The sequence below is a fragment of the Pongo abelii genome, chromosome 6, assembly GCF_028885655.2.
Source record: "Pongo abelii isolate AG06213 chromosome 6, NHGRI_mPonAbe1-v2.0_pri, whole genome shotgun sequence".
In the NCBI taxonomy this organism is placed as follows: domain Eukaryota; kingdom Metazoa; phylum Chordata; class Mammalia; order Primates; family Hominidae; genus Pongo; species Pongo abelii.
The window spans coordinates 49524360-49552039 of NC_071991.2; the positions used below are offsets into that span (position 1 = coordinate 49524360).

At 43.5% G+C, this 27680-nt stretch overlaps 1 long non-coding RNA gene across 1 annotated transcript in view; it reads right to left on the bottom strand.

Annotated features, from left to right (window-relative positions):
• Positions 1–10550: 10550 nt before the first annotated feature.
• The window catches only part of LOC103891130 (uncharacterized), a 66932-nt gene continuing 49802 nt past the window's right edge, over positions 10551–27680 (bottom strand). The window contains exon 3 of the long non-coding RNA XR_002915855.2: positions 10551–13996. This is a non-coding gene — a long non-coding RNA (uncharacterized LOC103891130). The remainder of the gene's footprint in view (positions 13997–27680) is intronic.

Consider the following 27680-nt stretch of genomic DNA (forward strand, 5'->3'; position numbering starts at 1 on the left):
GGAAAAGCTGAAACAAAGCAGACCAGCCCAGGGCCCCTCTGCACTTTACAGGGGGTGGGGGATGGTGGGGGGTCAGAAACCAGCATGGTCTGCCTTGGCCACCAACGGTGATGGAGGTGGCCCCTGACCCCACCCAGTGACCGGGCCCCGTAGTGGTGAAGGTATGGAATATGGCTGTTGAACCCATTCACCAGCCAGGACCCAAAGCCTGCCAGTGTGCAGCCACCCAGCTACAAGTCATGGGGGCTTCTTTCAGACCCATGGCATCTTTCCACAGAGGGCTATTTTAGCAAAAATCTTAGGCTCAACACTCCAGTGGAGGCCAAACTTTGATGAGAATAGGAAACTAGGGAAATATGGGGAAATTTTTTTGAATCCTCAAGAGGCCAAGTATGAATGCTCTACAGCCTAGGCAGGATGGGGGCCGATTTGACACTGTGGCATCCCCCTCATGGAGGAGAGCTGAGAGCAGGCCCATGCCCAGTTACCCAACTCCACCAACATGGGGTGCAGCCAGGGATACATAGCAAATGATGAGGCTTGGGGCCAAGACCCTGAGCATCCAGTTCTACCCTCACTGTCCCTCTATGGGCCTCAAGCTCCTCACCTGTGAGAGGCCTATTGCTGGGTGAGATGACACTGGGTGCCGTTTGCATTGCTTTGAATTTCAGACAGCTCTGCTAATAACCACACGGAATGGGAAGATAACACCAATGAAAGGGGAAAACTGGCCATCTAGACATATATATCTGTACATCTTCATGCACATTGATTTTTTTTAAAAAGCTTGCACTTACCAAGAACCTACTCCAGACCGGGGATTTATGTAGGTTTTCTTATTGGATCCTCACAGGGGCCACATGAGAAAATAGAAGCTGAGAGAGACAAATTTGCCCGAAGTTATAAAGCCAGCAGGGGCAGAGCCAGTGTTTGAAGCTGGGTCTATTTGTCCAAATTCCCCATTATGCTGTAAGACAAAGATAAGATAAATCAACCTTCCATTTATTAAGAAAAAGGCCCACAAACAACAAACTTCTGTGTTCTCTCGCCTACTGATTATGTGTCTTTCCTCTAATCTCAGGGGCTAGGGACCAATTTGGTAGCAAAAATTTCCTTTGCAATCATATTTGCAGGGCATGCCAAGGAAACTCAACACCTATTGGGTGGGTCAGTGGGCACTGGACGAGGTAGGAGATGGGCTTGCTAGAGCCTCATTTCAGGCTCTTTCCTGCCATCTGGGCTCTTCCTGTGCATCTGTCCGCACCTTGGCCTGAGCTGGCCATCGGTGGCCAGGGTCCTTTGCTTCCTGGGTTCACAGGCCATCTCCAAGCACTGTTAATGAAATATGTTATCACAAGGAGCCTATTGCCAGGAAAGACCAGATGGACAATTTCAATGTTGACGTACAGTTTTGTAGGGGCAGTCACAAGAGAAAAGAGAGGGAGAGATGATCCCAGCCTCAGCGGTTCATGTGTGCACGTCCATTGACACCAAATGCCTGGTGCTTCCAATCTGTTTCCCGCTGTCACAGGGAGCTGGTGAAGAGCTACAGCTGCACTGCCATCAACCTCAGCAAGGCCTGAGGAGCAGCCACATGGCTGGAATCAAGCACTCTGGGGACTGAGGAGGTGGGAGTTTGTGGGAGAATGTGGCTGTGGGGACCCTAGGGGAATGCTTCTAGCCCCAGATTCCAGTTTATCTTGGGTGGAAAAGGAGTTCCCCTCCAATGGCTCAGCCAAGAATGTTGATGTCACAGGGAAAGGGAATAGAGTTTGATTGTGTGTCACACAGAACTGGGAACAGGCTGCTTAGAAGGATGCCCTTATCAATTAGGTAATGTCTGCTAATGATTGAGAAACTGTGTTATGCAGTGCTCCAGCTGTTGATGTGTTAGCAAATATCTGTGAAGGGCAGGATACCTTGTGGGAAAATGTTTTCTTAGACAGGATCTTACTGGCTGGAACCCTAAAACACTGTTGTATCCGACAGCATTACCAGGCATCCTAAACAGAGCAACATGGCAGACACATGGACTGGGCATAGGAGGCAGCTGTGGTTAGGATTTTGGTTTCAATTCCAGGAAATAAAAATGTATTTGTGCAGAAATGATGCCTATAGCCAAATTTTCTTCCCCCTTCGCCTTTCTTCCTTTTCCCTTTATTTACTCTTCTTTTCTTTCCCTCTCTTCCTTCCTCTTTTCCTCTTTCTTCTCTCTTCCCTCCTTCTCTTTCTCCATCCCTCCATCTCTCTCTCTTCCTCCCTTCTTCCTTTTCTTCCTCCCTCCTTTCCTTCCTTTCCTCTTCCTCCCTTCCACTCTTTCTCCCCTTCCTTTCTTCTCTCCCCTTTCCTCACTCCCTGCCTTCATTTTTTTTCCTGTTAATATACCAACATTTAATGATGTTCACAATGTATAAAACATGAGGTGAGGTGCTAGGCATAGAAAGATAGTAACAGTGCTTGTCCTCAAGGGAATTATAGCTAGAGAGACAAAAGGAACATGTAAATTGATGTACATAAAACATGTGTAATAGAATACAATGGTAGAAGTATGTAGCTCTACCGTAGCCAATGCCTATACTTTTAAAAATGTTGTAATAGGTTTTATTTAATGTTTTCTCTCTTCTCTCCTATAAAAAATAACACATCATATTTCAGGGTGGAAAACTTAAAAGACAAACAAAGTGCTTCCAATCTCACCAATCAGTAATGGAAATGTCTGAAAGAAAATACATATGTACATGTCTACACATGTGTAGACATATACATATTTTTCAAAAATGAGTTATTGCTGTTTAGATTGTAGTGTGCTGTTTTCACTGAACATATTGTTGGCATCTTTCAAGGTTAACAAATATAGATGTACCACATAAGTTTTATTGACTATATAGCAGTCCATCAAATAGAGGATTCATAATTAAGTTTACCAATCTCCTGTTACCAAAAATCAGTGTTCTGTTCCCAATTTGGGAATATCATTTTTACAAAAAGATGGCAAGCATCTTTGTAACTAAATATTTACATGTTTCTCTGATTACCTCCTTAGGATAATTCCTAGAAGTGTAATTCTAGTAGAATTATGTATATGTTTTATGACTTTTTGATACATAACCCCACTACACTCCAGAGAGTTTATATTAAAAAGTGGTGTTATTCTTTTAATGTTTTCCAATTCAATAGTTGAAAAATATATATCATATATATGATATATATTTAAATAGGTATACATTGAATGAATATATCTGCTACAACTAAAAAGCTCCAAATATTTTGAATTTTTGCATTTGACTTTTGAGATGACAATTTTATCAATTTTACTATTTATTGTTTTAGTCATATATTTTATATATTAGTCTTTAATATTTTATCACATATATTAGAAATATTTTCTCAATTTGTCATTTACCTTTTAGGGTTTTTCTCCCTGTATAGAAGTTTTAATGTGAGGCAGTTGATCAATTGTTTTCTTTATGGTTGTTGCTTTTGATAGCAGATTTATAGACTATTTTCTACTGTAAGGTAATATAAATGTTTACATATGCGTTATTCTTATACTTTATCTGAAATTAATTTAGAATTTGTTATGACTAAGGATGTAGCATTGATCTTTCCAAATCATTAACCAGTTGTGAGGTATTATGATCAAGTCTATACTTAAAATTTGAAAAATCTATTATATTATGTTTCCCATTTTTAATGTTATTTATTTAATTTTTTTTTTTTTTTTTTTTTGAGACTGAGTCTTGCTCTGTCGCTCAGACTGGAGTACAGTGGCGTGATCTCGGCTCACGGCAAGCTCCGCCTCCCGGGTTCACGCCATTCTCCTGCCTCAGCCTCTCCGACTAGCTAGGACTACAGGCGCCCGCCACCACGCCTGGCTAATTTTTTGTATTTTTTTAGTAGAGATGGGGTTTCACCGTGGTCTCGATCTCCTGACCTCACGATCCGCCCTCCTCGGCTTCCCAAAGTGCTGGGATTACAAGCGTGAGCCACTGCGCCCAGCCTATTTATTTAACTTTTTAAAAATTAGGTTGTTAGATATATGTTGGTCTTTTCAAATAATCAGCTTAGAATTATTTCTCAACTTTATTATTCTAAAATTATTAATTTCTGCTTTGATCTTTATTAAATTTTCCTTTCTTTTATTCTATTTTTAAATTTGTATAGCTTAATTATTTGAATTCACTATTGTTTTATTTTAATTGTTTGATTAATAATTTAAAAATTTCAGCTAAGAATATTCCTCTCATGTAGCTTTGGCCAAATTCCAAACATTTCATATGGCATACTTTTACAGACATTACACTTTGAATAATTTGTATTACCTTTTTTTTTTTGCTCTTTGAAGAATTTTAGAAAAAAAAGTTTAACCCTTTATAAGTAGTTTGAGATTTAATTTAAATAGTTGTTTTTAATTTCTGGTTTACTACATTGTGGCCAAGTGCATGGCCTATAGATTTTATTTTTTAATTTTTGGAAAATCGTGAGGTTCTTTGAGAAATTCTAGTTCCTAATTGGTGTTTCATTTACAAAAGAAAGTTTACAATTCTAATTTCTACTTATTTCTCTCTCAGATATTTAAAGGAGACATTGGAATCTATTTTTTAGAATTCCCAAATAGTCATTCTCCTATTTTAAAAGAATTCTCTCAGTAACACTGTCCTGTTTCTGAATCTTTTTTAATTAAAAATTTTAATTAAAAAATTAACATATATCCTAGAGTACTTTGAGGAAGCATATATTTAATAGAGATGTAAGAAGATATTGTGAAATCACAAAGTGTCAAATGATTAACAACTGCAAAATCCTTAGATTCTAGGGAGATTCCAATTCCAAGTTCTAGAACAAAGATTCTGGTGATGCGACAAAGGGTTACTGCAGCTTACACTATGGGGTGAACTGGGAGGCTCTGAGCCATCCTAAAGTGGTGATGTGTGCACCAACAGACAATTTTATTTCCCTGTGTTTGTATACTTTTCAAACATAAGTATCTTCTTGTCATTGATTTATTTTTCTTTTTCCTTTTTTTTTTTTGAGACGGAGTCTCATTCTGTCCCCCAGACTGGAGTGCAGTGGCACGATCTCGGCTCACTGCAACCTTCGCCTCCCAGGTTCAAGCAATTCTCTTGCCTCGGCCTCCCGAGTATCTGGGATTACAGGCACCTGCCACCACACCTGGCAATTTTTTGTATTTTTAGTAGAGACAGCGTTTTGCCATGTTGGCCAGGCTGGTCTCAAACTCCTGACCTCAGGTGATCCGCCTGCCTCAGCCTCCCAAAGTGCTGAGATTACAGGCATGATTTCTAATTTTATTCCATTGTGGTCAGAAAAGATACTTGATCTGATTCCTACTTTTTTGAATTTATCGAGACTTATTTTGTGCCCTAAGCTATGCTAAGCTATGGTCTACTCTGGAGAATGTTTGTTCTGTGTGCCGATGAAAAAGAATGTGTATTCTGCGGCAGTTGGGTGAAACATTCTGTGAAAGTCAGTTAGGCCTGTTCCTTTTATCTTGTTGCTTTTCTTCTCCTTCTTCTTTCTTTTTTATTGTGGTAAAATATTACATAAAATGTACCTTCTTAAACATTTTTTTTTTTAGACGGAGTTTCGCCCTTGTTGCCCAGGCTGGTGTGCAGTGGTGTGATCTCGGCTCACTGCAACCTCCACCTCCCGGGTTCAAGCGATTCTCCTGCCTCAGCCTCACGAGTAGCTGGTATTACAGGCATGATCCACCATGCCAAGCTCATTTTGTATTTTTAGTAGAGATGGGGATTACTCCATGTTGATCAGGCTGGTCTGGAACTCCCGACCTCAGGTGATCTGCCCCCCTCGGTCTCCCAAAGTGTTGGGATTATAGGCATGAGCCACCGCGCCCAGCCTCTTAAACATTTTTAAGTGTTCAGTTGAGTACTGTTAAGTACATTCACATCGTTGTGCAATAGATGTCTAGAACCTTTTTATCTTGCAACACTGAAACTCCAGACCTACTAAATACTAAATCCCCCCAGCCCTTGGTAACCACCTTTCTACTTTCTATTTGTATGATTCTCACTGATTTCCATACTTCATATAAATAGAATCATATGGTGTTTGTCCTTTTGTGACTAGCTTGTTTCTCAGCATAATGTCCTCGAGGTTCAACCATGTTGTTGCAAGAATTTCCTTCTTTTTTTAAGATTGCATAATATTGTCTGTATATCCTACAATTTCTGTAGCCTTTATTCTTCTTGCCTCATATAATGTGGTGACATGTCATGTCTTACCAAGTTCCAACCCTATGACCCCACATTCCCACTATGTAGAATATAGTGCTTTTTCGTCCTCAACTCTGTGCTTGAAGCTGATCTCCATCTTCAGAAGTTGGAGGGAAAGGAAACTAAGTGGATAAAAAAGGAAGAGAAAGACTGCGTACCTCATCCACTGGTAATTTTTGACACCTCACATTAAAATCAGGATTGCCATTTTCTGTTTGTTGGTAATTGTATGCTATACTTTTGATTAAAGTTTTATTGTAATGTATTTATGTGTCTCTGTCTGAGGTTGAAATTGATTTTTCCATGCTATATGAAACTTATCAGATAAGTTTAATCTACTTATATTTGTTGTTATAATTTATATATTTTAATCTGAAATCTGTTTTATTCTTTTGTGGTTTCTAATTTTCATACTTCCTTTATTTTCCTTTATTTTTAATTTTTAAATAAAGAATACTTTTTTTCTTTTATTATTCTTGGTATGTATTCCCTTTTAAATTCCAATACCTAGTACCATTAAATTGTTCAGAAGCATTACTCATTTTCAAAAAGGTGAATGCAGTTTAAGCCTAGTGTTATCAACACACAGCTTATGTGGATTGCCCCTGGCTATAGGCTTTATTTACCAGTGATAGTTGATTCCTGTTCTCAGTTCTATGGCTGAAAGGTACATTAATATTCAGAGCTTTAAATCCAGTTTCCAGTAATTCCCACGTTTTCACCAATGTATTATTGCCTGGTTGAGGGGGCATTCTTTCCTGTTTGGTTCTATAATACTCTGAAACAGTGGAATATGAAAAAGCCACAACCTCATCAATGCATTGTCTTCAAGATTCTTGCCACCATCACCCCAGCTCTCCCTGTTTATGGAGATTGTTACCTTCCAGAATGTCATAAGCCATCACCAGTCCTCTTTTTTCGCTTTCTGCTATCTTCTTTCTAGGAGTTGGTGGAGGAAGGGACATTGGTTGAGAACACACTCTGGCTGCTTCCCAGGTCAATAGTCGAATGGAAAGAGGAAGGTGCAGCCAAGGTGGGTTTGCGAATGTGGGAACTCAGAAGCTAGGATGGCCCTTCAGAGTCATCCAGAGTGGGGTACAGGGTGAAATGACATGGGATGTGGACTGCCCTGGGAAGGGGCCATGATCCTGCATGAGGCAGCTGTCTTCAGCTGAGGCAGTCCCCAAGAGGGTCCAGCAGAGGCTGTGTTCTGGCGGAACCCCCAGCAGCTGCAGAATGATTTCTCCTGTGCTGAATGGGGATCTAGGTGGCACACCACAGCATCACCTCTTAATTACATCCTCAGTCATATAAGTTGATGTATTTTCTGTCTCCTCACTAGACTGTGAGCTTCTTAAGAGCTAAAACCGTGTCTGTCTTGTTCAGTGTACATCCCCAGTTCCTAGCATGGCTTCTAATATGCTCTTACTGAACATTCATTGAATAAATAAATGAATGAATGACACACATCTTTAGGTATGGGAAGGGGTTGAGGCTGAGAGTAACGAAAAAGCTATAAAGAGAGAAAGAATCCCCCATCTCGCATAATAAAGATGTTATAAGATGCAAGAAAACTACTAAGTGATCGTCAAAACCACAGAAAAAGACAGGTTAAAGAACATAGAGTAATTCTCTACATCCCATTTGTGAAATACAGCTGGAAATTGTGGGAAGAATATTTATGGTCTTCAAGTCCAAAGAGGGACATAAAATAGTTGTCTGGTGCGATGATTTCCACCTCTCTGGGGCTGCAGCACACTCTCATCATTTTCTGACAGACCCTGCATCCAAATAAACCCTATAGCTTAGCATGTGTGAGTGTGTTTACTATTATGAATCAAAGTGAATTTTGTATATATTGAACTCTGTCTCAGTATATCCCAACATTTTGTGCTATTGAAATATTTGGAAACACCTTGGAGCATCTAGAAAATCAGACTTTGGGAGACTGTCCTAGAATTTTAATCAGATGAGCCTCTTTGATTAACGTCCAGAGGGACTGTGTTTGGCTTTGCTGTCTTTTATTCCATAAGCAGAGCTGCTGTCTCTGCTGTGAGAGTCTATGGTATGCTCAGTTGCTGTTGGAACCTGGGTCCAAACACATCTGCTTCTTGCTTTCTCTGCTCCCAAATCTAGTCCTTTCTCCTCAAAGACAAATTCAATAAGCAAAACAAAAAGAGGACATAAAACTGATAAAGATGGCAAAAGCCCAAGGAGATTCCCACCGCTCAGGGTGAGCCCTGGGCAGATCGCCCCTGCCTTACCAGCTGGGGACTAAGCTGTGAAATGCAGCACACACTCCATCTGAGCCTCCTGCAGAGGGAAGATTGCACTGTGCTCCCCCGCCCCCACAAAGTGGGCCAAGGATGGAATTGCTTTTCCTGACTGAAAGTGTCCTCATCACAGACTTTTGCTCAGGCACCATTCTTCCTGGCTCCATGGCAAAGTGCAAAGTCCACAGATGCTCATCCTAAAGAGAAAGTCCCTTGCTTGCGCTTCCCTGGGGTCCCCACCACTTGAGAGGAAAGCCACCATTGTGCATCGAGTCTCTGGTTTGGTTTAACATCTAGTCCCCACGCACACCTGTGGGTAGTTATGATTATCTCCATTTTATGCAGGAGAGAGTTAAGGTAAAGAAAGGGTATGGACTTACCCGGGGTATTAGCCAATAAGTTGCTGAGCTGAGATTTATTGTTATTTTTTGGTCATTTGTTCAGCAACTCTTTACTGGGCAGTCATTCTGTACCAGGCCAGGGAACTTTGGCATTGCTACGTAGTCTCTCTGGAGGAGCAGCCATCAGTGACTCCATCACTACCTGCCCCCATGTGTTGATATAATAGCAGCAGCTGGGACCCTCCAGCCTGAGAACTTTAATGTTAGCCTGTAGAATCCCCTGAAACTTCTTCTGGGGGAGGGAGAGAGGGGAAAGGCTGGCATTCTCAGCGGTCTTCACAGCATCCTAAGCTAGGACTCTGAAGAAAATACCATTCACCCATAGGGCCCCTCTGTGAGCTGGCCTTCTGCAGACCCAGTAGAGACCTGGCACTGGCACATCTCACAGTTTGTGCCGTGGCATCTTGGTATCTAGGCCAGGCATCAGTTGGATGATAGCTAAGCCAAGTAAAGTCTGTCATCTCCCAAGGAACCTTGATTGGAGATTCTGCCCCAGACTGTTCCTGAAGTTATGCATGTATGTACATGTGTATGCATATGGCGGCATGGATCAGTTCGTGTGTACGTGTGTGTATACCTGTGTGTGCTTGGTACCTTTATGTGTGTGTTGTGTGGGCCTACCGTGCCTACTGTGCCTTAGGAGTTCCCTAACATGGCAACTGAGCATCAGATTTGGAAGGCCATTTGGAAAGCAATAAAAGTTTCTGGGGCTCTACCACCCATTGACTCTCAAGCCATTTGGAAATAATAATCATAATAATAGTTAACCGAATAATAGCTAAGCTAATCGACCACTTAATCTTTTAAGTACTACTCTAAGCAACTTCACAAGTGTTAATCCTTAATTCTCAGGACAACCCTATGAGGCTTGAACTATTGTTACTACCCTCTCTTTAAAAATAAGGAAACTGAGGCCAGCAGATCCCATGCTCAAGAGCCCATTGTGTGTAAGCTGCAGAGCTGCGTTGGAATTCAAGCCATCTGGACTCGGAACTTGCCCTCCTCATCAGGACTGCAGCCCCAAGCTTTACTGAGTTACCAAAGCCGTCTTCCTTTATTTGTTATGGCTCCAAGATGTGAGTTGAATGTTTGAGCTCAGAGATATTTTCCAGGTAAAGGAAAGGTGCCTGAGTAACCGTGGAAGACAATGCATGACAGTGGGTCCAGCCAGAGCCTCCAAGGCCACTGCTGCCTGCTTTGCTGCTGTCACCGGAGGAAGCAGGCAGCGTTGGCTGCACTGGCGGAGCTGAAGCATCTACAGGAGGTAGGAAACCACAGAGGTGAGATGAAAACTGATCAAGAATGGCGGCATGGGAAAGCTGGAGAACCGAAGACTCCGCGGAGGCCTGGGCACCCGCCGGTGCAAACCAAGTCAGGTGTCAGGCAGGCTGGGAGGCAGCACCGCGGTCTCTGCAGAGCCAGGACCTCTGGAGCCTCTGTCTTCCCTCATGGCCACACCTTCCTTCCTCTTGTAGTGGATAGTTGCTTCTGGAAGCTTCCTTTGGTCAGTTTGCAAGGAAAATCAGGTCCCAAGAGAGGACCTCGGCTGCTGAGGGAATTGAAAAGGTGAAACTGCATAAACATTTTTGTACTTTAGTTTCAGAGAAAATCATACTGAGACTGAAAAAAATTGTGGAATTTTTATTTCAATAAACAGGAACACTTTTTCTGTGAGCTCTGCTCAGTTCCCCTCACACTAGTAAAATGTAAATCTCTAAAATGCACACACACATAGCCCATAGCTCTAACTAAATATACAAAAGGGCTTTTTGCTCAGAATGAACAGTGACTCCTTCTTCTGTCCCTCTCTGAGCCAGGTGGCTGGGGTGTCTTTTCCAGGCCCCTCCACCAGGCACTCTGGTACAGGCCACAGCCTGTGCAACTGTCCACAGCAGCCCCTCCTGATGCTCACTCTCTCAGGCAGTCTGCAAGTGGAAAACACACATCCTGTCCATGTGGATTTATTCATGTTTCCCATATCAGTAAGGAGATGGAGCTATAACACATTAAATATTTACAATTATCAGAGAAAAGACAGTACACAGCACTGAACTGAGATAAGAATACAGTTTCAAAATATTTACAATGAACATGTCTTGTTTTTTCTGGTTCTTCTCTTTGGTCTGGCACTTTAGGTCTCTGATCTCTTTATTGTATTTTCTTTCCAGGTTCCCTGTAGTTTTGAAAATGTCTGACAGAGCCTCCTAAGTCTGAGGAGGATTGCTGTATAAGTGAGAGACATTTGGGGAGTCTGGTTCCTGTGTCTCCAAGCAAGAGGGCCTTTTTTGGAGCCTCCTTTATACTGATATGTGTGTCTCCTGCTTATGCCTGAATCAAGTTTGTGGCTGGTTCTATCTATGGCTCTACCAAAGACAGCACCAGCGAGAGGAAAGTGGCAGGCCCCTGAGCTTGTGTTAACCAAAATAACTTATTTACACTGGTCTCTTGAATATCTCAAGGTCTTTTAGACAGCTGGAGTTAACATGGAGCCAGGAATGGATTGGTTTATGTTTTCTTTAATTAATTCAACTTTAAAGTGTTCCACATTATTACATTCAAAAGTAGCTCCTTCATTGTGTTTGATTTTAATCTCCATTCTTTGAAAGATCTCACTCTTTCCTTTTAGGTCTTGAAACAGCCAGTGACCAAAACCAACAGAGATTTGACCTGAATGTGTTACATTAGCAACACCAGGGAGAGAAAGACAAAGACAAGAAAGGTATTAAAAATTTGGCGCCTTGTTTAATTATAAAGAATGCAAAAGAAGCATCAACTGTGAAATATTTGGCTATTCAGAGAGATTAAAGACCTCCAGCTTTTGGAATAGGGTGCCAGAGAATTATCAGGATCACAGGTGTTTTATTTGATGGGTGCCATATTTGACCTTGAAGTGTTGAGGCTGGCACTCCTTTGTGTCCTGGGGATCTCCTGATGTCCTTGCTCCCCGGCGGTATCTGCCCTGGGGCCTCTGGAGGCCTCGCCGTGGAGTATGAGGTTGCGCACGTTGCTGGTGTATATTTATATCGAGGTGGCTGTGTTGCCAAGGAGCTCTGAGAGAAAGCAGAGCGGAGATAACTTCTAATCCACCTTTCTGTGATAATGTGGCGCAAAGTGAAGAGACCCAGGGCTCCATCCTCTGGTCTGGCATCGCCCTGGGAGGGGTGGGCCCTCGGGGTGTTTTTAGCAGCCCCAGTGCACTGGCGTGAGTTTCTGCATTGGAAACAGTGCATTGCTGAACTCTGTGCAGCAAATAGGGAAGACTGGGATTGAAGAGGAGAATGAAAGCAAACTGTAATTTGTAGGTAACAAGAAATGTATTCGAGTGTCCATTCACAAGATTTGGACAGTGGGAGAATTAGAATCTGTGAGCACTGGAACTGGCAAGGAGCCAAGAAGGAATTGGGTGTAGAAGGAGAAAGTCACTTGCCCAAGATCACAGGGGGAGCTGGCAACAGTGGGGCTGTGGAGGCCAGCTGTATTAGTCCGTTTTCATGCTGCTGATAAAGGCATACCGAGACTGGGTAATTTATAAAGGAGAGGGGTTTAATGGACTCACAGTTCCACGTGGTTGGGGAGGACTCACAATCATGGCTGAAGGCAAAAGGCACTTCTTACTTGGCAGCAGGCAAAGAGAGAATGAGAACCAAGTGAAAGGGGTTTCCGCTTATAAAACCATCAGATATCATGAGACTTATTCACTACCATGAGACAAATATGGGGGAAATCGCCCCCATGATTGAAATATCTCCCACCAGGTCTCTCCCACAACATGTGAGAATCATGGGAGCTACAATTCAAGATGAGATTTGGGTGGAGACACAGCCAAACAGCATCACCAGCCTGGGGCTCTTTGCACCACATTCCACATATTTAGGGGGCTGCTGAACAGGAGTGAGGTTCTTTCCCTGACACTTTGAAGCTGACCCACAAGGAGCCACTCCCTGAGGATCCTTTCCTGATGGGTCATGAGTTCCACCATTTTAGGATGGGTAGAAGAGTCTGGAGATCTGCATAGGAGTGAAGACAGAGGAGAAGCAAGAGGGGTTCAGTCGATCCTATGCACATAGGTTATGTACTAAGATGAAATGTGGTGGAGTCCATACAGCCGTGTATCTGGTGTCAGATAGACTTGGCCTTGCATCCTAGGCTCACCACGCCTGAACTTGGGTGACTCATTTAAGTTTACAGTGCCTCTGCTTCCTCATCTTTAAGATGAGAATAAGGATACTGTTGTGATTTGAATGTTGTATGCCCCTGAAATTCATAGGGTGATACCTAATCACCAGTGTGATGATATTAGGAGGTGGGGCCTTTGGGAGGTGATGAGGTCATGAGGGTGGAGCCCTCATAAATGGGACTAGTGGCTTTATAAAAAGAAGCCCCAGAGAGCTGCCTTGTCTCTTCTGCCATGTGAAGGCACAGCAAGAAGATGCCTTATTTGAACCAGAAGTGGGTCTTCACCAGACACCAAATCTGCTAGTGCCTTGATCTTGAACCTCCCAGCCTTCAGAACCATGAAAAATAAATGTCTGCTGTTTATAAGCTGTCAGTTTCTGGTATTTTGTTATAGCACAGTTCTATGCTACAGCAAAGCTAAGAGAGTCACCTTCTTCACAGACTTGTGTAAACTCATACAAGAAAGTAGACATGAAAATCCCTCGTGATAAAAAAGATGTGCTTTATAACTGATTCCTGAGGAACTGGTCTTCCATTAATAAACATCATGTAGTGATCACTGGTCATTTTGTATCCTTGCCATTCTCATCTTTTTCGACTTCCCCCAGATCATTTCTCCACTTCAGAAGTTGCCTAAAGTGTGAACAAGGGACATAGGCTGGGGTTTATTAAGGCAGAATCAACTGGTGAGACTGGATGATCCTGTGTGTTTTCCCACCATAGATGCTGCCTCTTGCATTCATACAAAGTGCTGTGAGACATTATCTTCCAGGGACAGGCCTTCCTTATTGGGACCTAAACAGATGCCCTTCGAGGTGGAGTGAAGAGCCAAGGAAGCCCCAGGCCTTTGGCTTGAATTTCCGGTGTCTTCATCTCTTCATGGCACAAAAATCCCCTGGGACAGTATATCTTTTCACAAGGAATTTTAATCAAAGTCGGTGGAATAAGAAAAAATAATACAGGAATTATTCACAACATAAAAGTAGCCACACCAGCAAATCGGCCCTGACTGGCACTGTCTCTTTCTACAGCATTGGGCCTGTAGGGACCTGTGCGGATAGGATTGATAACTCAGTTTAGTCCAGGCCCAGAAATTAGACAGGATCCTTCACAGGCCGTGAAGTGGTTTTGTGTTTTGTGTGGAGAATATACTCTGAGAGTTCCAGCTATGACATGCCCCTATACTTAATCTGGCTGATGGCCAAGGTCAGACTGTGGTGTGAGCAGAATAACCCTCTTGATCTATGGACATCAGCAGTATCTTCCCGTGAGCAGGCAGACTAGGGGGTCTATCACTAGGGCCTCCTGAGTGACCAAGGGCCTCCTGGGCTACCAAGGGCCCTGATGAGCTGTCCTGGAGACTGTTGGGCAACGGGGGTCTAAACTTGGCCATCAAGAGTGAAAGGAGAGAAACTGTTGTCTTCTGAACAATAAACAACAAGACACTGACTCTGAGCTTTCACCTTTAGGGAGAATGCCTTCGCACTTCTAGCCACTTGTCTAAAAGTCCCACGCTCAAGCCCCAATCAAGTTTTTCCTCCTCCATGGACCCAACTCAGCCAATAAATATTTAATGAGTGCATATTAGGTGCCCAGAAGGGTTTTAACTTAAGCTGACCTGCTCCAAGGCTGAGTAAAATTCTTGGTTTGGGTGGATTCCCATGTAACAGGGAAATAGTGGAAGAGCAGCAATGTCATGATCTCTGGTTGTCAGTCCATTAGGAACAAGGCTTCAGGCAGTGTCTGGGGGGGACAAGAGACAAAGTATGTGTGTCCCAACTCCTGCTATTCAGAGAGGAACTTGGATATCTAGGCAACTCGAGATGCCAGGACCACAGCCTGGCTCTAGTGCAGGATTTTCACACCAATGGAGGATGCAAGTGTGGGACCAGAAGCTGGGCAGGAGCTTTGCTGTGCATATGGACCATCTCTGAGGAGCTCTAAGAAGGCGCAGTGAACAAATCAGTACTCAGAGGACAAGATTCAGGCCTAGCTTCCAGGACCATTGTAGTCCCCACCAGGAATGACCCTGGACCAAGGTACGGCTGGGCTTATAAGTGGAAGCACTGAGGTCTTTAGCCACAAAGGAAATGTCTGGCTCTCTTCTCTTGGCCTTCCTAGATACCACCCTAGTCCAAGTTACAGCTCAAGGCCACCTCCTAAAAACGAAGTTTTCTTGGTGTCTCCCAATCACAGAGACCTCTTCCTCTCTCGATTCCCTAAAGAGATGTCCGTCTATCTCACTCACATTGACCCAGAAGAATATCCTACTCAATTTCCTCTATCTCTGCATCTGACCTGAAGCTACTCAGGGAGGAGTCAGTATTTACTCCCAGTTATGGTGCCAAACACAGGCAGGTGCTAACTAGAACACCCATGAAAAATGTCTGCACATCACACCTCACCCCAAAGTTACTCCACATCAAGTGAAATACTTTTGAGCTCCTCACCACCACCTGCAACACAGTGCATGCATTGGAGGTCCTGGCTGGTCCAGTCTCCAGCTCATGGGAGCTACCCTGGTGGGACATCCACGGGCCTGCTTGGCCAAGAGATGTGCTGGACTGAGCTGTTCCAGGCTAAAGAGCAGTGGAAATCTTGCTCTTTTATTAGAGAAATTCTTGCGAGTTGGCCTATTTTAAGAAATATAGTTTGCTTAATGACTTTTCAAAAGCCAGTTAAAAGGGATGGAAAATAATTCAGAAGCATTAAAAAAAAAAAAGACAGAGATTCTACTGGCAATATTGCTTATGATTGGCACTTGCCTTTCTTGCAGATTCGTTCTTGACTTTGCATCCTGTCCTCAGAGTGATATTCTGCCAACCAGACATTGTCACCTGCTAGGCGACTCACTCAGGGCTCCTTGGCTCTGTCTGGAAAATCTCTCCTTCTTTCGCCCATCCTTGCTTCCCATCCCCCTCTCCCAGCTCAGAGCCTTTGTTGACGTTGACAGCTCATCCCTGGGCCATCATTCATCCTGCCCATGGCAAACTTTGGAGAAAATAAAAAACCCTGCTCCCCTAATCTCATTAGAAGGGCTGCAAATTGAATTTAGCCCCTCTCAGTGTCCCCTCAGCTGGCTGTCATTAGGAGCAGAGGCTAGGCCTTGGCTGATACCCAAAGACCAGCTAACTAAATTTGAGATGCTGTGGTCTTGACAGGCCAAGAGAGGTAATTGAAGAGCCGTGGGGCTCCTGGTAACATTTCAGGCTGGGATTACACTGGGGATCCAAAACCCCCATCTGCATTGGTGTCGGGGGCACTAAAAAGTCACCCATTGGGCTTCAGGGTCGGATTATTGATAAAGAGATCATTCCCAGTGGAAGGCAGGGGGCTGGTGGTGGGGGAGACTGCATTGGTTACAATGCAAAATGGGTGTCAGAGGTGGAGGGAAAGGGACAGTGTATCCAGTGAGAGTCAGCAAATCACTCAAAGTTAGAAACAATTTGCAGGAAGTGTTGTCTAATGAAAAGAAAAAGCAGTCTGGGGAGAGCAGGTGATGAACCTACAAAATACAAGGAAAAGAAATACTCGGTTTTAATCTGTTGGCATTATTGGTCTGTTTGTACAAATCTTAATTTTTAAATTCTTGAATCATCATAGCTTTATTTTTCATGTCAACATTAAACCCCAAGCAGAGAGGGGCTTTTTGTGATCAAAAAATTATATTTTTATTTTTGAAAAATGTACCAAAAAACTGCATATAACATATATTCAAATAAGAAAGGATTTATATCCATATAACAAAAGTATATCCGTATAACAAAGTATTTAACAGAGGTTCATGTGGAAGACATGTCTCTACTGATTTGGAGTTCTGAGGTTTCTTTAGTTCCCAGACCTATCGTAAGTGTCTCAGTGAGGCTGAAAATTCCATGAAATCCTGTTTTAAAGAGGAGGAAATAAGCAATAATTAACCACCTACCATGTGCAAGGCACGGTTCTAAGCCTATTATGCACATCGTCTAACTCAGCGTTCATGGCAACGGAACAAGACAGGCATTATCCTGGTAGGGATCCTCACCTTACTGACGAGGAGAGTGATTCTGACAAAGGTTAGTCAGTCTCTTGCCTAGTGTCACAAGGATTGGAAGGGCTGGGGCTGGGATTGGAACCTGGGACTGCCTGGTTCCATCACTCCCTAGGCCTTCCTGGCTTATAAGAGTGGTAGGTTTCTTACGCCATGTTGTTTCCCTAAAAAAGCCAAAATGACAAAGTCTGTCACTCAGATGTAGTGTAGTTGGGAACACAGGCTCTGGGGCCAGACGGGCTCAATTCCACCGCCTACTAGCTGTGTGATGTTGGACATTTCCAAATATCTCTGTGCCCTCCTGGAAAATGGTGATCATAGTAGGACTTGCCCCATCAGTTTATTGTGAGGATTAAAGAAATCAATGCACATCCAGAGTGCAGGCATTGCACGGTGCCTGGCACATTGTAAGCATTCACTATGTAATACTGGATAATAATCAGTGTTGTAGTGGTGCAATGAAGAATGCCCATCCATTTGCATATTTGATGGTCTAAATTTGAGAGGTCACCATCCAAATATGAGGCCACAACATCATCAGACTCCGGTTTTCCTTGCCTGACTTTGCCAGATTTATGGTCAGAATGCCTCACATTTATATTCTTAAAACTTACTCATAGATGCAATTTCTGCTGAGGAGTAAAAGATGAACTTAAGGTTTTTCCTATGTTGATTCTATTCATGGATTTTTTTTCTCTCCAGCTTATATTCTTTGATGTGAGGTGAGGGAAGGGTGATGTGGTTGCAGCTCCCTGCCACAGACGCCCTTGATGACCAAGTTCTCACTATATGCTAGGTGTTTTACAAATTTTACCTCATTGAATGTCCACTTTTATGCATCTTTTGTAGGCAGGTATTATTCTCATTTTTTCAGATGAGAAAAGTGTATTTATTTTATATATTCCATATTCTATCATGTCAACAGCATTCACTACAACCTTAAAGTTTCTCTAAAATGGCACAGACTATTAAAACATGGGCTCTGCTACCTTCAGCAGAAATTAGTTACATACCTAAAGGCCTTTCCACCTGGCATTGTGTATCCCAATGGACTGTAGGTTTCAGATTTAATGAACATTGTTGATCCTTACTGCGTGCCTGGCTCTGAGTTGACAGGCTTGTCTATGTCATCCCATTTAAGTCGCCCATCAATTCTGTGGAGAAAAGCCTTATGATTTTTACTTTGCAGATGAAAAGGCCATAAATGGAGTTTCAAAGATCACAGAATTACTGAGTAGAGGATTTGGGATTTGAACCCAGGTGCCTCTCACTAACTCCATCTCCAGGGAGCTTCCTTTCACATTGCATAGTTTCAGCACAGTCTGCAGACCCTGTGCACAGGCCTCTGGGAAGCCACTTGCAATCAGTTAAAGTTGGCACCAATGATGAAGCCCATTTTTCCTCCCACGTTTAGTCAAATTCTTTAATTTGCGGGTGAAGAAATTGGGCCTCAGGGAGGTTAAATGACTTGCCTGAGGTCACATAGACACTTTGTGCTGTGTGAGCCAGACTGTGTTCCAATTCTTGTCCTAGTCCCATCCACACAACTACCAGCTCCCACAACTTCACTCCCCAGGGGTCTGATCCGCGTGGGATTTTTGGCAGCCTAAAGCTGTCAAGACAATTTCTCCTTTGCAGAAAGGTTCCCTTTAGTGCTGATTCCTTCTGTTAATCAGATGCTGGAAAAGTCCATGGGTAGAGTCCCACTCTGGAGACGTTTCAAGGTTGTAAATAAAGGCCTGATAGAGGCTGGAGAGTAGCCCTGGCAGTGCATTCACTGCCCCTGAATTTATTCCAAAGGCCCAGACATCCCCTTACCATTGACTCCGGTTCTTACAAACTGGCTTCCTCTTGATTTGACTTTTCTGAGGAATCTCTGGACATTTAAAAGGGACTTTTGAGAGAATATGGCCCAACCCCTTCACTTTATAGGAGCCAAAGCCTAAGGAGAGGAGTGAGTTACTCGAGGTCATACAGTAGGTCTGTGGCAATTAAGGGCTCAAGAGCCAGACTGTCAGGGACCAAATCCTGGTACCACTTAGCTGTGTGACCTTGGGCAAGTTAGTTACTCTCTCCCTGGGCCTTGGTTTCCTTGTCTGTATTTGGAAATGATCATAGTATTTATGGAGAATTAGAAATGGCCTCAAATTCTTTGATACCTCTCCATTCAAGAGGTGTCACCTTTTCCCACTCTCCTTAAATCTGAACTGGCTGGTGATTGTGCTGGTTCCAGGGCTAGCCTTTAAAAGAATTGTCAGCTTCACCTTGGTCTCATGGAGTCCCGAATTGTCACAGAAGAGGTACAACTACCCTGAGGCCAGCATGAGTGAGGAAGTCCAAGCTAGCCATTTGAAAAAGCTGTGTGTTTAGGGAGAGAGAGAGAGGCCCAGGCAGCCTCCAGCTATACCAACCTCCAGTCCTTCAAGTCATCCTGAGGCCTCAGACATAATGGAGCAGAGATAAGCCTCATCCAAATTCCTAGCCCGTGGAATAGTGAGACATAATAACAATAAGTTGTTGCTTTCAGACAGTAAGAGTGGTTAGTTGTGCACAACAGACAACCAGAACAATACCTCTCAGAAAGTTGTGAGAATTAAATGAATTGATACAGTTGTGATGTAGAGTAGTGTCTGGCACAGTGTTCAATAAAAAAGTGAGTTATTACTCATTCAACAAATATTTATTAACACCAAGTTGTTCTATACCTTGAACTAGCTGGAAGGGTCACAGTGGAAAGAGTGACCCAAAGAATTTGACCCTTGTGGAAATTAGGAGAACTGTAACCTAGTCATACACTTCCTATTGAGTGAAGAACATATTTTCCCCTACTTGGGTCCCCCAAATCTTATCTGTCCCTGGCAGAGGTAGAAGTTACAGCCTCTCCTTCTAATGGGATGCCCAAGACTGGGTGGGTCTGGAGGGGTTAAGCCCAGGGATGTTGTCCCAGGGCTGCTAATGAAAACTCAGCTGCTATTGATTCCAGCAAGCACTCCCTTTCCCAGGTCAGAAGAGAAACTCAAACCATTGTTGAGTAAATACAGTATTCTGTTCACTACATCAATTAGCCTGACCCCAGGGGCTCTAGGAGCCCCCTGGCTCCCCCATTTGCAATGACAGCTGCCATGCTAATGAATCCACATTGACATGATAATTAAACCATTACACAAAGTGGGGCTTTCCTAGTCACAGCAAATTCAGCAGGGGAGCCCGGGTGGCTGTGGCCCGGACAAGGCAATGGGGACCGTTCCAGGGCCAGGAGCTAACATGCAGTGCCTGGGTCATTCCCAGACTTGTCCACAGGGGCAGCTGGACTGGAGCACTGCAGTTGCTGCCTGTGGTGCTGGAGGCAGGGATGGAGCAGGCAGGCCAGGAGAAGGATGTCACGCGAATGCTGCTCCTGCTGTCTCTTCAGAAATCCTTAATTGGGTGAAGCCTGAAAGGAAGGAATCCCTTGCCCCTCTGTGGAAGAGGCAGGGCACCCTGTCAACTCTGGCCTAGCCCTTCCCCTCCGGAAGGCTTAGCCACACCCAAGGGAGAGTTGGACAATGGGGATTGTGAGGGCCAAGGAGCCTTGCATTCCTGGCATCATCAGGAAGAGCCATATGACCATCTTTCTCACTATCTTTGGAGAAAATGAGTTTTTCTGCAAGCAGACGATTACAAACTGCAGAAATGTCTGATTTCTTGGTACAACCTTACCAATAACTCATTTCTGAGGCTCCAACCAACCACAGTCCTCTTTGCAAGAGCACAGACTTGGGAGTCAAAGGGGACTGGACTTACATCTTGGCTCTGTAACTTATTAATTGTGTGATTTCAAGAAATCACGTGGTGATCTGAGCCTCTATTTCTTCAACTGCAAAATGGACTCAGAAAAACTTCTTGGCCTCCCTGTGCTTGGGATTAAACAAGGCAGTTTATGTAAAAGGTTTAAGACAGAATTTTACTTAAATAGATGACAGAACCTTACTGGCCACAATAACACTCTCCATAAAGATGAGTTCCATTGACTTAGATAATCATTGTGATTGATTGGGTGGGAGCCTAGAAGGAACAGATTAAGACACTCCTAGAAAAACCTCTAGACAAAGTGAATGTGTTTTCCTCTTGATGACTGCATGCAGGTAAAGCTGCATGTAGAGTGTGCTCAGTATAAATATGGGGAAAAAGGGGGACAGAAAATGACATGCTTGTGGCAGAGAAAGAGGCAAAAGGGGAGGGCTGTCCTGGCTCAGGATTATTAGGCATCACCCGATAAGAGGTGATTAATCAAATATTTTCCCACCCATCCATCCATCTCCATTATTCATACAAGCACAAACACACATATTAGGGGAGCTTATCATGTAGAATTAAACACAGGCAAAACCAGTGCCTGTTTCTTATAAAAATCTGGTCAATAAATGAATGAATATATAAGTTGCAATCCCTACTCTCATAATACCCTGTAAAATGGAGTGTACTGTTCATCTCACACTTGTGTGTGCTGCCTCTTTTTCCCTTAACATAATTCAATTCTAGCTGAGCTATGATTTATGGGCAGCAAAGAAAACACAGGTATGTAGTTTTACAAGAGAACTACAAGCAGGTGATAACCTGGCAAGAACATACTCCGACAAATTATGCTCAGAAACATAGGAGTTCAGCAGTGGGCAGGTGAAGAAACAACCAATGTTGGATTCAAAACTGAGGATTTTGAGATTATATCCATATTTAGCTGGGAAAGTGCTGTGATTGATTAGTAATGTCTGCCATGGGCATGGGAATGGAGAGCATGGGAATGGAGAGAGATGGGTCTTTCTTCATGCCAGGTGTTTGTCATCTCAAGTCTAGTCAAGATCTAAGATACCTACCATTATGAAACTCTGTGTGTGTGTGTGTGTGTGTGTGTGTGTGTATCATGTAGGATAAGCCAATTCTCTTCTCCTCATACTGTGAGCAATTAGTATTACAGTTTGCTACACGAACCAGTTTTGGTATTTTTCTTCTTCCTGCCTCCCTGCCAGTTACCTTAAGTAAATCCACTCAAGCTCTCAAAACCTGTGCCATCATGCAAAAGAAATTTGGCTGCCTTAAAAGAATCTAATTCGATTTGTCGAAGTAGCCAAAAAAAGTCAAACTTTTTGTCAACCAGTTCAACAAACATTTACCAAACATCTATGTCAAAAGACTTGGGAATAAATAAAGAAAGAACCCACAGTTTCCTCAGGTGCTCAATGTCTAGTGTTTATGTGCTGGGGTGTGGGGTGGGAAGAAAGAGGCAGAAACACCTGCAGACACTTTCTTGCATCCCTTGTTTAGAAGGCACAATAGCCAGTGAAATTTAATTTGATGTGGCTTAAGCGTTCTCTGGAGGGAAACCACCCCCATTTATGCTGTGGGAGCTGATGCAGCTCTGGGGAGCAAGTAAGAGGTTTGAAATTGAGCTCTTTGGATTTCCAACCCCCTTCAGTTTGGGCTTCCTGGAGGAGGCTGCCCTGTGCCTGGGAGAGTCCAGGCAGAGGGTGGAAGGTGAAAGGAGGGAATGTGGAACCAGAGGACCCCTTTGAACCCTGGGATGTTCAGAGTCCTTCCATTATTGTCAGGGTGACCCATTCACATCTTCTAAAAGATGAGATAGAACATGAGCAGAAGCTTTCTTGGTGCTTTCTCCACTGAACCCTTGCTACCCAAAGTGGGTTTCCCAACCAGAAACATCAGCATCCCCTTGGAACTTATTAGAAAATGCAACATCTCAGGCCCTTCCCCAGACCCACCAAAACAGAATGCAAATTGAAACAAGAATCCCAAGTGATTCCTGTGCACACTGCAGTTTGAGAAGCCCTGGTTTATGTTACAGAAATGCCATTCACACCCCTTACCTCATTGGGTAGTCACAGTAGACTCTACAATAATACACTTTCTCTCTATGGCTTTTTTTTTCTTTTAATTTTAACTTTCCTAAATGCTCTTGTGAGTAGGCTCTACCCTTCACTTCCAGGCTCACATCAGATGTGCACCCTCTGATGCCACTCAGCTCCTCTCTTCCTTTGGCGTTAAGGAGGACCTTCCATTGCCGTGACCCAGGCTCCGTGATGTAAGGGAACCACATTTACGCAGCAGAGTTACCCATGACCAGTGGGCTCCATTCCCCTTCCCTTCTCTTTGTAGGCTTTCTAAGAGAAAAGAGATAAAGAAAAATCCATGCTATCATGGAAGTATGGGAGAAGGAGTGGGGCAGAACAAAGGGATGTGACGGGCAAGGTGTGTGCATGGAGGGAGGCCTGGTTGGGGAGCCAGGAAAGCTATAAAGAGGAGAGAAGGTGTTGTGGATTGAGATACTGAAGAGTAGGCAGCAGTTACAGTTGACTGTGGGGTTATAACTTTTTTCCCTTCACTGTTTCTCTGTTTTCTGCCATTCATTCTTTCGATCGATCACTCATTCAGCAGATATTAATTAAGATGCAGCTTTGTGCCCAGCTCTGTTCTGGGTGCTGAGGATACTGACAGAAGACAAACCCAAGGCATGAAGTGGGCGAGGAAGACATCAACTGAGAAGCCGGCTGCCAGGCCGAGCAGAAGATCTGGCCCTACACTGGCATGGCTGCCAGGCACCATAACTGGACTAGGCCTTCCTGTCCTCATGACTATGACATCAAAGGATTCTACGGCTACCTGAGGCACGAGAACACATTATGTAAAGCAGATAAAATGACTCCAGAGTCTTCTGCCTTGCCAGATCTTTTCCTTAGGATGAGTTTAATGAGGCACACACAGTCCTGGATGTTTTACATGCACCATCTGATTGATCCATCACAATCAGAATCCTGTGAAACTGGTAGCAGAATGAGGGGAAGACTGGGGTGACACAGTGTATGAGTGGCCTGAACTCAGGTCTTTCCTGGCAAAGCCTGTGATCCTGACCACTTAGTGAACAGAAGACAAAAGGGCAGCAGGTAGTCAGAGGGGTACAGATTGGACATTTCTGCTCTGAGGTAAATTTCTGGAACCAGATTGAATTTATTTGAAACAGAAATACTTTGCTGGCCACTAAAGAGGAAACCTGCCCTGATGCCATCCCTTCCAGAAGGCATACAACAAACACTGGCTGAAATGAATGGAGAGAGCCTGGGGACAGCCAGGATGTTGAGAGGTTCAACCAAGTCCTGGGGCCCCAAGAACAGCAAACTCCACACTTGAGGCTACTGGGAACACTCTGCTGGGGGCTTGGCTTTATTTGTCCCTCCCCCTCTGTGAAATCCTGGGGACTGTCAAATAAATGACAAGACTCATTTTACAAGTAGACTAGAAGTCTGCAGTGGCGAGTCGGAGCTGATTGCCTATCTTATCTTGAGTCATCAGTCTCTCATTCCGCCTTCCACAAACAACTCTCAGTTGTGAGATCTGTGCATGGGCCTGATGCAGTGGGCATTTCCCAGGGCCTTGGTCCATCATGAGCCACAGGGAATGAGAAATACACTTAGCCCCCTGCTGAGGGGACCTTGACCAGCTGGACCAGAGTAGCAGGAAGACGGAAGCCTTGAGGTGCTGGGAGTGGTGTCTAGGTACTAAAGTATGTTGATGACAATGACCATGACACCCAGCACTTTGGGAGGCTGAGGTGGATGGACTCAAAAGGGATTCAAAACCAGACTGGCCAACATGGTGAAAACCCGTCTCTGCTAAAAATACAAAATTAGCTGTGCGTGCTGGCACATGCCTGTAATCTCAGCTACTTGGGAGGCTGAGGCAGGAGAATTGCTTGAACCCCAGGAGGCGAAGGTTGTGGTGAGCCAAGTTTGTGCCACTACACTCCAGCCTGGGCAACACAGCGAGGCCCCATCTCAAAAAAAAAAAAAAAATCAATGACCATGACAATGATGATAATAGGTAACTTATACCTCAGGCTTACCACATGCTAAATTCTGTTATGCACTATTCATGCATTACCTCATATAGCCTTGACAATCTTTTTTTGGATAAAGAAACTGAGGTCCAGGGAGGCTGAATAACTTTCCTAAGTTCATACACCTACTAAGTGGGAGAGCTGAGATTTGAACCTCAGCGTGTTGGAGTCTAGAGTTACTTACCCCCTTGTTTGGGGCAGAATATCACCTCTATCAAAACTAAATCACAGGCCAGGTGCGATGATTCATGCCTTTAATCCTAGCACTTAGAAAGGCCAAGGTGGGAGGATCACTTGAGCTCATGAGTTCGAAACCAGCCTGGACAATATAATGAGACCCTGTCTCTATAAAACATTTGAAAATTGGCTGGGCATAGTGGTGTGGGCCTGTGGTCCCAACTACTCGGGAGTCTGAAGTGGGAGGATCCCTTGAGCCCAGGAAGCAAAGGTTGCAGTGAGCCATGATGGCACCACTGCACTCCAGCACGGGCAGCAGAGCAAGATCCTATCCTCCCCCACCAAAAAAATCCCACAAAACCCCCAAATCAAACAAACAAATCACAGAGCCTTCAAGGATTTTCTCCAGTAGCCGATTTTCCTGGTCAAGCATGGAGCACCGTCACTTTTTTTGCCCCAGACATATCTTCCCTCTTGGGGTCGTCTCACCTTGTTTCTGCCACCCCTATGTTGCTTAACTCCAAAGACACAGAATGTATCTTTAAAATTAGATGAAAGCAGAACAGTAGACAGAACAGAATGTCAGAAACATTGAATTAGTGAAGTTTATATTTGGCCGTATCTCCAGGACCTCACCTCACTTAAATGACAGAGGTTTTGCAGCACAGCAAAGATCCTTGGTTCTGGGGCCAGGCATTCCTGTGTTAAAATCTGACTCTATGGCTTCCTAATTCTCTGCTTCTGAAAAGAGTTCTCAACCTTCCATGGTGTTCTCATGTGCAAAGCAGGAATGATGGTAATCCCTGCTTCACTGGGTTATTGGAAGATTAAATGAGACAACGTGAGTGAAGTACTTTGCTGGATGTCTGGCATAAGTAAGTGCTTGATAAATGGAGTCTGTTATCCATTAGCACAACAAATATTAGCATCTATTCTATATATTGGGCTTTAGCATAAGATTTCATTTTAACTATCCTCTTTTAAGCTCTTCAGTAAGTGTTCTGGTTTTTTTCATAGTGATCTTACACATTTCTTATAAAGGTTATCTCTTGGTTTTTGAAGTCTCTGGTTGCTATTTCAAATGTAAGTTTTTCTGTTATAACTTCTTTAAAACTTTATCAATTATAAAATGTTTCAAATGTACTGAAAAAACTAAAAATCAGCAGTTTAGCCCCAACTAAATTGGTTAAGTCCACCTCTTTCTCCATGCAAAGCACGTCTGCTATGTAAGAGAGCTCCTCTGTGTCAAACCAAGGGAATCATTCTCCCTGCACGATTGAGGTGCAGCTCACCCATTGCATTGACTGGGAGAGATAGGTAACCTCTTCTCAGTGAGGGAAAGGTTGTTGTGGTTGATAGGAGCTTGAGTTTTCATGGTTGACACCCTAAAATTCCTCATCCTGCAATCCTATACCCACACAAACAAAGGCCCACCATAAATACACAAACTTGCAAGAGATTGATTATTGCCTTGTATGCTTTCTTTTAAAAAATAGAAATAAACTTACTGATGTCAATAAATATCAGTACTGAATAGTTTCCCATTTTAGGATGCACCAATACCGATTTAGATAAAATTATTCTGACATCTTTGTTTCTGATGTGTTTGCCATTAAAAATTGCACAGTGGGCCAGGAGCGGTGGCTCACGCCTTTAATTCCAGCATTTTTGGGAGGCAGAGGTGGATGGATCATCAGGTCAGGAGTTCAGGACCAGCCTGGCCAAGATGGTGAAACCCAGTCTCTACTAAAAATACGAAAATTAGCCAGGCGTGGTGGCGGGCGCCTGTAATTCCAGCAATTCGGGAGGCTGAGGCAGAGAATTGCTTGAACCTGGGAGGCAGAGGTTGCAGTGAGCCAAGATTGTGCCACAGCACTCCAGCCTGGGTGACAGAGCAAGACTCCTCTCAAAAAAAAAAAAAAAAAAATTCACAGTGATTATGAACATGCTTGGTGTGCATCTTTATTTTCCAATTATTTTCAAGACATATTCATATTGCAGGACCAAAAGGTGTGCACATTGTAAAGGTTTTTCAATACAGACAAATTGTCCTTAAAATAAGCTGAGTGAATTTATACTTCTACACGTCCACCAGCACTGATTAATGTCTAATCTTTGCAAAATCAAGATTTTAAAAAATCTTTTTGGTTTTGCATAATCTCAGTTCACATTTCTTTCCTAGTGACAATGAATATTTTTCTCCATGTTTATCAGTTATTTGCATTTCTTCTTCAAAAAAGTGTATTTTGTCTTGTTCCTTTTGTAGTCATCTTTTTCTTTTTTCTTTCTTTTCTTTTTTTTTTTTTTTTTTTGAGGTGGAGTTTTGCTCTTCTTGCCCAGGCTGGAGTACAATGGCACGATCTCGGCTCACTGCAACCACTGCCTCCCTGCCTCATCCTCCCGAGTAGCTGGGATTACAGGCATGTGCCACCACAACAGGCTCATTTTGTATTTTTAGTAGAGACGGGGTTTCTCCATGTTGGTCAT